At 44.1% G+C, this 13,682-nt stretch overlaps 1 pseudogene; it reads left to right on the top strand.

The window, feature by feature from the left end:
* The first annotated feature begins 3,853 nt into the window (after positions 1–3,853).
* On the top strand, positions 3,854–4,530 carry LOC126516106 (40S ribosomal protein S2-like; annotated as a pseudogene).
* The last annotated feature ends 9,152 nt before the right edge of the window (positions 4,531–13,682 follow it).

Raw genomic sequence — 13,682 nt, 5'->3', positions numbered from 1 at the left:
CGGCTGCACTGTGTGTCACGGCTGCACTGAGTGTCACGGCTGCACTGAGTGTCACGGCTGCACTGAGTGTCACGGCTGCACTGTGTGTCACGGCTGCACTGAGTGTCACGGCTGCACTGAGTGTCACAGCTGCAGAGTGTCACGGCTGCACTGAGTGTCACGGCTGCACTGTGTGTCACGGCTGCACTGAGTGTCACAGCTGCGCAGACGCCCACCAAGGTAATGCTGTCACCTCCTAGCCAAAAAGAATAGTGCTTGACGTGGAGACATGGCATTGTCTCCTACCCTTAAAAACCGATTATTCCAGTCAGGCAGATCAATCACACGTCACAAAAGCGGATTCACCTTGGATGTGCTAGAGAGAGAAGAGGAACAATTTTCCCCTCAGTGAGATAGCTCTTTTTCCTTCCCAGAGGACCCGCCCCCTAGAGCAGTCCCTGCAAATTGCCCCTGGGTTGTTAGCTTTGCCTTCCTGACTCAGAAAGGCATAACTTTTCCTTTCTCTTCTTTATTGTCTCTTTGATTAGGGTGTTGGCTAGAGCCTCATTATGCTTTGGGCCTTTTTACTCTTCCCCTAGTGGGCCCTCGCTATCACGTGACTCCTTGTCCGCCAAGTTGCTCACCTCCCTGTTGGTTTAGCCCACGGCTTTTTCTCTTTCTCTGCTTGAGCTTCCTCTTCCAGGTAGCTGCCAGGATTTACAGCTTGTCTGTCCTGGATTTTTTTTAAACTCTGTATAGTATTGTCCTTGCTCCCCCGGGTTGAGTCTGCTCTAGAATTATGTTTTTAATGAGACTGAAAACCACAAGAGGGGACCCCTGTTTTTCCCTGGTAGCAAAGGGCCCCTTGAATACGTGCCAGGTTTACTCACTGTTCTCCCGGAGGCACGCACCCAAGCCCATGCAGTGAGCAGGGTACTGTGCTCAGCCAGGGCCAGGATAAGACGGGTCAGAGCGGGTGACTAAGGCAATGGAGATCAAGAATCCCAGCACAATGGGACTGTGCCCTGGGAACACTTTGTTTTACAGCGACCCAGAATGTGCCCCTAGTCACATTACTGATATAACCCTTAAAAATTAAGGCCCGGGAGCCTGCATTCAGAAGCACCTAGAGAAAGAGCTAAGGGGCTTCTCTTGGCAGAAACTAGGGGGACAGAAAGCCCAAGAAGAGACTAAGCAATGACTGCCTAAAGTCAGGAAATGTTCTGGCCTATTCAGAGATCTACAAATACCCAAGGCCTAACAGGCTGAAGATGCCCTCAAAAAAAAAAAAAGTCTCCTCTATGAGGCCATCAAGATGATCGGAACTGACTCTGTGGGTTTAAAATTTTAGTACTAAAATCTTGATAGAGCTTCCTATCTCCTGGGTGACAGAGCCCTATCTACTCCCCCAACCCTCATGTCTGTCATCTCTCCCAGGCTCCCACCACCGCAGGACCCTTCCAATGTTCTCCTACCTCTCTTATTGCCTCAGCCTGGCTTCTTCCCAGAAGTCTACTCAGCCCTGGTGGGGCCTTCTAGATCCCAGAGACTGTCCTTCACGGAGGTCGTCACACATTGTAATTATTGCCTCGTGAAAACAGCTCCCGAGTCTGTCTCTTGTCTGGCCCTAGGACAGCAGAGCAAGCTTTTGAAAGGCCTGAAAAGAAGTCCAGGGAAGGAAGTGAGCAGGCAGATGCTACCTAGCAAGATTCAGGTAGTGTGGCCTAAGGTAACAGTTCTCACAGACCACCTCAGGGAAACCTGGGAGCCTCCAAATCCATTTCGATGTTCATGAAGTCAAACATGGGCGCCACTCAGCAGGAAGACCCCTGCAAACCAATAATCCCCAGTTCCTCACCGTCCCCAGTTGTATTGGCCCTGAAGATACAAGACAGTATGAAGTAGACCCAGCTCTGGTGTGGCAGGAAGGAGGCAGGGGCACCCGAGGTCACGGGTTTATGCAGGATTGCCTTCTGAAACTTTACCCTAAGAATGCTCTTGATGGAACAGAAACAATCACTTGTTTTATTAACTTTCAATCCTGGTTTGGTGGGGGTTTTTTCGTTTTGTTTTGTTTTGTTTTGTTTTTTGTTTTTGTTTTTGACAGGGTTTCTTTGTAGCTTTGAGACCTGTCCTGGCACTAGCTCTTGTAGACCAGGCTGGCCTCGAACTCACAGAGATCCACCTGCCTCTGCCTCCCAAGTGCTGGGATTAAAGGCGTGTGCCAACACCCCCTAGCTCAATCCTGGTTCTTTGTAGAAAAAGTCCTCGAATGGTCAATTTATGAGCTGAACTGGCCACACTTTTTATTGAACTGTTTTCTTCTCGAAAAAACAGAAAACTGGCAAATTATATAGATTCTCCTAATTAACTTCATGACATCCATTTCTTGAAAATGAACAAATTGAACTTTTCATTTCAAGAAAAACAACATAGAATTCGTCAGGATAATAAAATTGAATCTTTCAAGCAAAACCTAGTATTTGGGGGAGTTTCTGTTTGCAGTCATGATCTGGCATTTTTCCAACAGGTACATATATTGATGAGATTAGTGGTGATATTTCAAATGCTTTATATGCACACATATGTAAGAACACACATGTAAACATGTCGTAGATGGGCAATGAGATGTGTCAGCATTTATATGATACTCGGGAGTCATGAAACACACATACACATATGTAAACACACATGAACATGTGTGTCATAGATGGTCAATGAGATGTGTCAGCATTTAGACGACACTAATGAGTCAGGAAATCACTACTTTCCAAATGACTAATATAAAATGTTACACAATCACAACTAAATAGAAGAGTCCTTCAAGTTTGAGGATAGTAATGAAACTATGTGCAAAGAATTTATTCATGTGGTTTCATATTCTAAGAACTTACTATCTGGTAATTATGGTATGGTATAATACCTATAAAGAATAATATCTATAACTATATTAAAGTTACTAGCGTGTTCCTCTACCTTCCAGCCACTTATCTTAGAAGAAGGATTTTTTTCCCATCTTCAACCCAAACAATACAGCAGCAGACTGAATGTAGAAATAGAAGGAAAATCTCATCTTTCTTCCCCTGAGATACAAAGAGTTTTATGAACATTATTTTGAAGGCATATTTTTCAATAGCTTTGTAAAATAAGTAATTATTTTGTTTTAATAGGTTAATATTAGTGAGCTCTTAATGGTACTTTAAATAATCTGGCTTAAATAGTTTGGTGTTTTTCAAATTCTAGTATAATAAATATTTAGAAATGTAACCCATAAAAGCCATCTGAGATACTCAACAATTCTCACAAGCACTAAGAATGCTAAAAGCAAGATGTTTTTGCCTGTTCTTGGGATCCTTCTCCTCCTACTGGGTTGCCTCATCCAGCCTTGATATGAGGGTTTGTGCTAGTTTCATTGTAATTTGTTATGTTGCATTCTATTGAGATCCTTGGAAGGCCTGCTCTTTTCTGAAGGGAAACAAAAGAGAAGTGGATGGGAGGAAGGGATTGGGAGGAGTGGAGGGAGTAGAAACTGAGGTCCAGACATATGAGAGAAGAATTTTTTAAAATGCTTAATCTGCATCCACAATGAGTATTTTTTAAAAACTAAAAGAACAATGAAGTTGGGAGAGGAAGGTGGGGGTCAGGGGAGCAGGGAAGTAACTGGAATGAGGGGTGGATTTGATGGAAACACATATGCACATATGAGTATTAAATAGACTATCAAACCATAAGAAGAATGATCCTCAAACCTTAAATTTACAAAACCAGATCTCCCTTCTTTTTCTGGAAAACAACAAGTGGCCAATAGGATGCCGTGGTTTCCACAGAGGTTTGGGGCCATGGTCATGCTCGAGGACATGGCACCCATGGAGGTAAAACCAGACAAGGAGTGGATTTCCATCACCAAGCTGAGCCGCCTGCTCAAGGAAATGAAGATCAAGTCCCTGGAGAAGATCTAACTGTCCTCCCTGACCGTGAAGGAATCTGAGATTGTTGACTTTTCTCTGGGTGCATCCCTAAAGGATGGGGTTCTAAAGCAGAAGCCGACTCAGGCTGGCCAGCGGACCAGCTTCAAGGCTTTTGTCACTACTGCGGACTACAATGATTATCATGTTGATCTTGGTGTTGCGTGCTCACAGAGTTAGCCACTGCCATGCAAGTTGCCATCATTTCAGTCAAGCTCTGCATTGTCCCTGTGAAGAGAGGCTACTGGGAGAACGAGACTGGCAAACTGACAAGTGGCTGTGACTTGTCGTGTGTCTCATCCCTACCCCCAGAGACACTGGCATTGTCTCTGCTCCTGTGCCCAAGCAGCCACTGCTGATGGCCTGTATTAAAGACTCCTCCACATCAGCCAAGGGGTGCACTGCCATCCTGGGCAGCTTTGCCAAGGCTGCTCCAATGCCACCTCCAAGCTTCTTGATCGCCAACCTCTGGAAGGAAACTGTGTTCACCAAGGCTCCTTACCAGGAATTCATTGAGCAGCTTGTGAAAACCCACAACAGAGTCACAGTTCAGATGACCCAGGTTCCAGCTGTGAGTACCTTGTAAGGGGTTTTATACAAGAAAAATTAAGAGTACTCCAAAGAGTACCCAGGCTGTCATGACCCAGGCTGGCCACAGGGTGGCAGCATATGCACTTTGATCTTTCTGATGATGCCCTTCTACCCTCTCAGCAGGAATCTGCCCCAGGTCCAATTTCTCCATGACTCCACTCCACTTCCTGTCTTCTTCCTGCTGTCTCCTGTGTTGCACAACTTCTTAATTATAGAAAATAACCGTCTAAACATAACCTTCTATCAAAACCAACACAACCACCATTGTATTTAGCAAACATTTATCAGTCTCCTCTACGCAAAACTTATCTAGTGATGAGTTAACAGATTAATGGAGCAGTAGGGAGAGAGACAGAAAGGCCAATAATTACAATGCCCGCAGTGTGCTGCTTGGGAAAGCCTGTTATTTTCTACAAAGGGTTGTAGCCTTCAAGGAAATTCCTGTGAGGTAGAGTCAACAGCAGGAAGGTGCCGAGATATGACACCCCCGAGCCACTGAGATGAGAGCTGGAATTTTGGTAGGAAGTGAAATGGGGGCAGCACCCAAGGGAGCTGAAGACGCTGGAAAATAGCAGTTAGGGGCAAGAAAGGGAATGGCAGCTTTGTTGGCTGGGAAGATCAAGTTTCCCAGCAATCAAGATTCCCAGCAGAGATGTCCAAGTAGACAAGAGAGAAGTGTGCAGACTTGTGATGGCTTCAGGATGAGAGTTCAGGAGCCAGGTGACTGACGGGTCCTCCACAGGGATGCAGGAGAAGCCCAAGGTGCAGGCAGGTCTGGAGGTGGCCTTTGGGGTGGCCAGTCAGCAAAGACTTGGTGTGGACAGAGCCCAGAGATTACAGAACAATGGTCTGTAGCTCCTTAGCCACCAGCTGGGAGTTCTCTGGATCTGGACTTCCTGGCACCCTTGTCCCCAACTGTTTATTCTGGGTCAGTGGCACAGTAGAATGGCTCTGAGGAGCTGTCTCTGGATATCTACAGGCAAACATGGTGCAGCTTGGTGGAGTTGGGCCTGAACGGCAACACTGGTGAGGAGATGCTAACTTCTTCTACAAGAGAACAAGTAAACCAGAAGCCACAAAGGTCCTGGAGCACCTCCCAGGTCCCTTCTGTACCACATCCAGCCTGTCCACCCAGCCAGAGCTCCCACTTCCTTCTCCCTGATCTAACCAGTGAGTCTCTCTGACCGTCCCCACCCATGCCTTCTCCCCAACCAGCCAGACGTAGCCCAGGTCCCATGTCCAGGGCTTCCATCTAGTCTGTCCTCCACTATCTATACCACAACTGATCTCTAGACTTCTGCCAGGACTTGCCTGGCCTATTTTCCAAGTGCCCAAGTCTTTCATGTGCCATCAAACCCTTCCACCAACCACATCTACCCCAGCACGCCAAGCTTGGAACAAGAGAACATCCTGTACATCTGTCCACCTGACTTCATCCCACCCAAGCCATTTCCAGCCTCTTGGCCCAGCCTTCCCCAACATCCGCTCTTCTGTCCCAACCTGCTCTGACCACATCAGACTTAGAACTCACAAAAGAAATCTATCCACCCCGTTCGCATTGCAAAAATACCAGCAATGGGAGACCACAAGCTCATACCTTCTCTCCAGAAGCTGCCAGCCTGTCAAAATGTTCACCAGTGAGAATCACCCACATGAGTGCCAGGACACAGAATTTAAAAGAACAGAATTAAAGAATTTTAATTTTCATCAAAGAATCCAAGGAGTTTAAAGAACACCCAAAGCAACCGCTCAGTGGAATTAAGGGGAAAGGATTTAGGAGAATAAGCACTTAAGTGATGCCCAAGAAAACACAAATGCAAAACAGAAGCAAATGTCAAAGACAACACAGAACTTGATGAAGGAATTCAGTAAGAAAAGCACTCGAGCTAAAATGAAGATTGAATTGAAAACCCTGATAACTCAACCAGAAAACTCAAAGGAAAGTCTTACAAGGCAAATGAGCCAAGATGAAGACAGAGTACCAGGACTCAAAGTTAAAGTAGGAGATCTAAGTCATGAAAACAAGGACTATGATAAGCATTAAACATACAGAAAAGGGACACACAGGAAATGTCGAACACCGTAGAGAAAGCCAAGCCTTCAAATTATGGGCATAGATGAGAGGGAAGCATCCCAAGCCAGTGGCATGCATCAGACGATCAACAAGGTCTTAGCAGCTAACTTCCAAAGTAAGGAAAGACACACCCATACAGGTGCAAAAGGCACACAGAACATAGTCAACACCAGAAAAGAAAGTCCCTGCCGCATATCATAGTTAAAGCATTAAGTAGACATAGCAAAGACCGTGTATCGGCGCCTGCTGGGGCGGCTCCAGAGCAGTGCTCGGCTGCTGCATGATTTTCTGCTGGTTCGGGGCAAAGATGGCAACCAACGCTGCTATAACTGAAAAGTGCAGAGGCGTTGTGTGTAGAAGAAGATGTGGGAGGAGCACCCCCAAAGACAGCTGTCGGTGGACTGGTGAATCATGCTTCTCTAGGGCAGATGCAAATCAGGTGGTGATTTTATCATGCAGTCTGAAGCCAACAAAACTGCAGGCAGTACTGTCTTAAGTCATGGCGATGTGTGCGAGTTCACCAGGAAAGGTGGAAATTCTGCCCCCCCCCCCCCACTGGGTCTGTTCCTGAAGCTGGAACTGCCTTTCATGCCTTCCCTGGAGAGCCTGGCAAGGAGCTGAGCCTAAGACTATCTGGGAGTAGATCCAGCCTGGCCCACACACCAGTGAGGACTGTGTGGACACATACAAAGGGCTGCATTTGAGATGAAGGAAATGGGATTTTGCAGGACCCAAACCATGGCCAATAGTGGAATTTAGTAAGTTAAGTGCTCTGTTACTAAAAGATATTGGAGAAACCTTAATAACAATAAAGAGGAGTATATTTGTCACTTACATATTTTTTTAAAAAGAAGACGTATTGAAAGTTGCAAGAAAAAAACTGCAAGTCACATATAAAGAAAAACCCATCAAAGTGAGAGATGATTTCCCGATGGAAATTTTGAATGTCCCAAAAGCTTGGGACATTCTAAGTACTAAAAGACAAGACAGGCAACCTAGACTAATATACCAAGCAAAAGTATCTACCACAATTGAAGGAAAAAGAAAATTTTCTATAGTATTAACAACCTTTAAAAATTTATATCCAGTAAATCAAAAAAACACAGGAAATGGTATTTTGGGCTGAAGAGAGGACTGAGCAGAGCAGAAAAACTGAGGAAAGAAATATGAGCCCATTTTTATTATAACCCAAAGCGGCACTGAGGACACAAATGACAAACCAAAACTGAGCAGCAAGAAGACCACCATTCATATTAAATAATAACCTTAATATAAATAATAGCTTTAATATCAATGGTTTCAATTCTTCAGTCAAAACACACAAGCTGACTAAATGGATCAGAAAACACTATCTATCTGTAATCTACCAGAAACATATTAAGCTAAGGCTTTAAAGATAAATGCCACAATAGAGTAAAGGGATAAATTAAAGTGCTCCAATCAAATGGGACCAGGAAGCAAGCAGGCATCACTGTCCTACTGTCTGACAAAGGACTTCAAACTAAAACTAATCAAAAGAGATAAAGGGACACTTCGTTCTAATGAAGGGATCACTTAACGAAGAAATTGCTGTCCCAAGCACACATGTATCAAACTCTGGAGCACCCAATGTCATAAAATGTACTACTGAATTTAAAGACACAGATGAACATCAATTCAATATTAGTAAGTGATTTCAGTATCCCACTTTCTTTAATAGACAGGTCTGGGAAAAATTAACAGAGAATCATCAGAATTAGTTGACACCTTGCACCAAATGGACTTAACAGATATCTACAGAGTATTCCACCCAGAGCCAAATACACAACCCACTCAGTAACACAGGAAGCTTTTCCAAAATATACCACATCTTGGGTCTCAAAATAAATATTTATAAATTCAAAAGAACAAAATCTCTCCTTGTATCCTATCTGAATATAGTGCAATAAAACGTAAGATAGAAGACAGCAGAAGAATCGGTGAACCTTATAGCTGCATTTGGAGAAGATGAACAATATGGACAGATCTTTGGCCCAGTTAACCAAGAGAAGGAAGGAGAGGATCCAAACTATCAGAATCAGAACTGAACAGGGAAACATTGCCACAGACACCAAAGAAATTCAGATGATAAAGGAATATTTTTAAAACTTGTACCCCATTAATCTGGAAAATCTAAAATAAATGGGTGAAACTCTAGTTTCAGCCAAGCCACCAAAATTAAAACAATGAGAGTCAATAACCTAAACAGATCACAACAAATGAGGAGATGGAAATATTAATAAAAAGAACTTTCAGGTAGAAGCTCTGAGCTCTTAACCACAACTACATATGCTGTGCAAAGCAGGAGGTCTCAGGGCCAAGGATTAGCACCTACAGGAGCCCATCTGGACCTTCAGATGGGAAAGCAGGCAGGAGGGCTGTGGACAGTGAAAGAGGTCCCTAAGAAGGCAGGGTAAAGGGCTAGTGGAGATGGGAAGGGTGATGTGGGATTCCCCTTTCTATGCAGTGAATATGTTTTATTATTATTTGTTAGTAAAGAGGATACTTTGGCCTGTGGCAGGGCAGAATAGAGCTAGGTAAGAAAACTAAACTGAATGCTGGGAGAAAGAAGGCGAAGTCAGTGAGATGTCATGTAGCACTGAAAGAGAAAGATACCAGCCGCCAGCCAGAATCTTACCTCATGGTGATTCACAGATTAATAGAAATGGGTTAATTTAAAATGTAAGAGTTAGCTAGAAATATGCATAAACTATTGGTCAAACAGTGTTGTAATTAATATAGTTTCAGTGTGATTATTTTGGGTCTGCACAGCTGGGAAACAAACGGTCTTCAACTACAGGAAGGGGAGATGTTTTTCCTGATGGCAAGGAGGGTCCAGGACAAACAAGAGTACCAAGGAATTGCCCAAAGCAAGTAGTTCCTCCCTGCGTTCTGAGAGGGTGAGGGCTGCCAGTAAGGAGGCAGAATGATTCAGCAAATGCAAGGGTTTTCTGAGAGTCACACCTGAGCTAAATCCATGAGAGAAAACCATTAACAAAAAAATCTATAAGCAATTATTAGTCAGATGCAAATATTCATATAACTTTACTCCAAGAAAATACATGCTGAAAGCCAGAGTGTTGTTGGGAAAGGTCCCCAAGGAGGAGATTATCTCCCAATGGGAAGACTAGAGCAGCATTTGAACTGAACCATGAGATCTGGGTAGGAGTCCACACTGAGGGTTGAGGAAGGTGAGGTGAGGGGATAAGAGATGGGTCTTCTGAGGCCGCAGTAAAAAAAGAAGCTTGAGAAAATGGTGGAGTCTGTATATAGAGAGAGAGCTTATATACTGGGCTATGCCACCTTGGCTTCTGTGGACAACGGGCAGCATTTACCTTAGGGGAAGGACACATGCTACCCATGGGGAAGCTATAGAAGAACAGTTATCATCAATCCTAAAATCCCTATGGAGGCACAAAAGACCCCAAAGAGCCAAACCAATCCTACTGGCTCTCCTACCCTTCTCTGCAGGATATAAGGAAGACCTAAGCAAAATGAATGATGCCAGAGGAATGACAACACCTAACTTCAGACTAAGCCACAGTAGCCACAAAACCACCATGGCACTACCACAGAAGACACTATAAAACAGACAGAAGGTCCCGAAGGCTGGGAAGATGGCCTAGCTGGTAAAGAGCTTGCCATGAAAGCATGCAGACCTGAATTTAGATCCTCCACACTCACATAAATCTCAAGTGTATCTGCATGTCTGCAATCCCAGTCCTGGGAAGGTGGAGCCCTCAGGCTCTGGCTGCCCAGCCTACCTGAACCCAGGAAAGACCCTGTGTCAAGATGACACCTGGCATCAGTCTCTAGCCAACACACACAGACACACACACACACAGGTGCACGAACACAAGCACGCATACACACACTCATAAGCACACATACACATATGCACACACACTCACACAGCCCTCCACCAGAAAACGTTTAGATCTGATAAACATTCCAGTGAAGTTACAAGGACTGCAATATACAAAATCATCATATAAAAATCAATAGCTTCTCTACATACACCAAGCCTCAGCTTTATGAGAATGAAATTATATCACACTCGCTGTACCTCAAAGATGGGAAGAAACCTAGACGTAAACCTAAGCAAGAGGGTGAAATCTCTCTACAGTGGGAAAATAAAGGAAGGAAGGAAGGAAGGAAGGAAGGAAGGAAGGAAGGAAGGAAGGAAGGAAGGAAGGAAGGAAAAAATAGAAGATGCTAAATAATGGAAAGAAACCATGTTCCTGCACTGACACAATTAAATTGTGAATATGTTATATTGTCAAAAGAGGTTTACAAATTCAATGTAATTACAACCAAAAGCCCAATGACATTCTTTACATAACTAGAAAAAGCAATCCAAAAATTTATGTGAACACAAAGACCACAGACAGTCAAAGCTGTTCTGAGCTTAAAGAACACTGCTGGAGATGTCTTGATACCCGGCCTCAGCTTACATTATAGCTATAATGACAAGGATTGTGTAAGTCACTGTTGTGGGACTGTAAACTCGTACAGTCAGTATGGAAATCATCCTGGAGGTTTGGTCAAAAGTTAAAAAATAATACTACTGTATGACCCGGCTAAGCCACTCCTGGGCACGTACCCAAAGAAGTCCATAGTCTAGATAGAAACACCTGCACAACCATGAGTCTTGCCTCGGTCACAATAGCAAGGGAGTGGGAACAGCCTAGATTTCGATCCACCAGTGAAAGGATAATGAAAATGTGGCAGATGCACGCAGTGGAGATCCTAGCTCCCAATACTTCCTGCACAGAGCGGTGGATGGATAAACATGTAGATGTACAGATGAGGGTGTGAGCGCAGGGGTAGGTCTGGAAGCTGGAAAGGAGACCATGAAAGAGGTGTTGAGGAATTGGAGAGAGGCTATGGAACGCATGTGACATGAGAGGGTCACAGTTACAGCCATCTAACTGACTCTCAACAGAGATGTTGGGGGAGGAAGATAGCCGTTTTAACAAGTGGCACCAGGAAAACTGGACGGCACATGTAGATGACTGAAACCCCGGGACAGGGTTCGCTTGGTAGAATGCTTGCCCGGCATTCATGTAGCCCTACCCTAGCTTCACACAACCTGGGAATCGTGGCACTTGCCTGTAATGCCAGAACTTGGGATGCAGAGTCAAGAGGATCAGATGTCCATGATCGTCCTCAGCTACACAGCAAGTTTACGGCCAGCCTCGGCTATGTGAGACTTTTCTCAAGCAAACAACATCAAAGGCAGAAATTAGATTCCTCTAACGTAGACAAATGTCAGTTCCACATTAATCAAATGCCCTAATGTAAGAGAATGTCAAAGGCGGAGGAGATATCAGTGACGTCACACTAAATTAGATGTTTCTGAGCAGCAAAGGAGACAGCGGTGAAATGACAGTCTGCATAGTGAGAGAAAATGTTTGTCAGCCGTTCATCTAACAGGGGGATACAAAAACTAGAACAATTAAATATCAAAAGAACAGATAATCCAGTCATAAACTGACCAGACATTTTTCCGTTTGAGCAAGTACAAATATGCACCAAACGTATGACAGATATTCATATCACTGCCATTTCAGAAATGTAAGTCAAAACTCATAAATCCACCTCACTCCAATCACAGTAGATACCATCAAGAAAATAAGCAACAGCCAGGCATGGTGGTGCACACCTTTAATCCAACACTCTGGAGGTAGAGGCAGGTGAATCTCTGTGAGTTCAAGGTCAGCTTGTTCTACATAGCAAGTTTCAGGCCAGCCAAAGTTACAGAGAAAAACCCTGTCTCAAGAAAGAAAAAAGAAAGGAAGGAAGGAAGGAAGGAAGGAAGGAAGGAAGAAAATAAAGGAAAGAAGCAAAAAATGCTGGAATGAATATCAACAAAAGGGAACTTGTTGGGAATGTAACTTAAGCCAGTCACTATAGAAATCAGCATGGAGAAATCAAAGTCATCGCACGATAACATACCTGCACATCTATGCTCTCTGTGGAACTATTTGCTAGAGCCAACACACGCAAGAAGGCTGCGTGCCCATCGAGATAAATGGCTAAAAAGAATGTGCTATACACACACAAGCAAGCTTTATTCAACCATAAAGAACTAATTGTACCATTTGCAAGAAAGATGGTTGGAATAGAGATTGCCATGCTAAGCAAACCAGACTCACAAGACGAGCGTTGCGTGGTCTCTCCCACATGTGAATCAAGGGTGAGAGAAACAGGACATGAAAGCAAAGCAAAGGACTGTGGGTGGAACCCTTGCTGCTGCCCAGCCTGATGCCCCTGGCAGACTACTAAAGAAACCTTGTTTACTGACTCGTGTCTAAAGAATGACTTGATTAACCACTGCCCCCAGAAAAGAATATGAAAGAGGACTATCAGAAAGGTAGAAGGAGGGAAAAGGAATAGAGAAAGGGGGAGATGATAAGGTAATAGAAGGAAAATTTTTGATGAAAGTACATTACATGCATGTATGAAAATGTTAAAATGAAACCCGCTGCTTTGTATAATTAATATAAGCCAACAGTCATTTTTAAAACAGCTATCTTCTAGGGCGTAAGCTCCTGGAGGAATGACAGCTGGGAACGCATTGCTTTGTGTAGTTAATATAGGTTAAAAATCATTTCTGAAACAGCTACCTTCTAGGATGCAAGCTACTGGAAGAAAGAGAGCTGGGAACAGGATTTGGAAGAGTGACGCTGAAAGCCAGTGGAGTTGCATTTGTACCAAAGACAGATCCTCGCTCGGATGCAAGAGGGAATGAATGTACTGAGCAGTAAATGCCCTTAAGCAAGGACTGTGTCTGAGTTCAGCCCCTGCTAGGTCACACACCAGCTAAAAGAGATCTTGCTCAGGTCCCCTTCTGGACATCAGATTTACATACCGTGGAAAAGCGTTGTCACCTCTGAGGATCTCCTAACACCAATTCCTCTCAAGAACTCTATGACAACCCCTCACCCTTCCCAAAGGAACCATGAAAACACTGGAAAAGGCTCAGTCTGTAAACTCAGGGGACAGAGTGTCCACATAACAAAGACGGAATGAGTTGGTCACTATGGATCCCC

Source organism: Alexandromys fortis, unplaced genomic scaffold (assembly GCF_014885135.2).
Source record: "Alexandromys fortis isolate MF-2015 unplaced genomic scaffold, M_Fortis_MF-2015_v1.1 scaffold_152, whole genome shotgun sequence".
NCBI classification, from domain to species: domain Eukaryota; kingdom Metazoa; phylum Chordata; class Mammalia; order Rodentia; family Cricetidae; genus Alexandromys; species Alexandromys fortis.
This window is presented reverse-complemented; position numbering and strand designations above follow the sequence as displayed.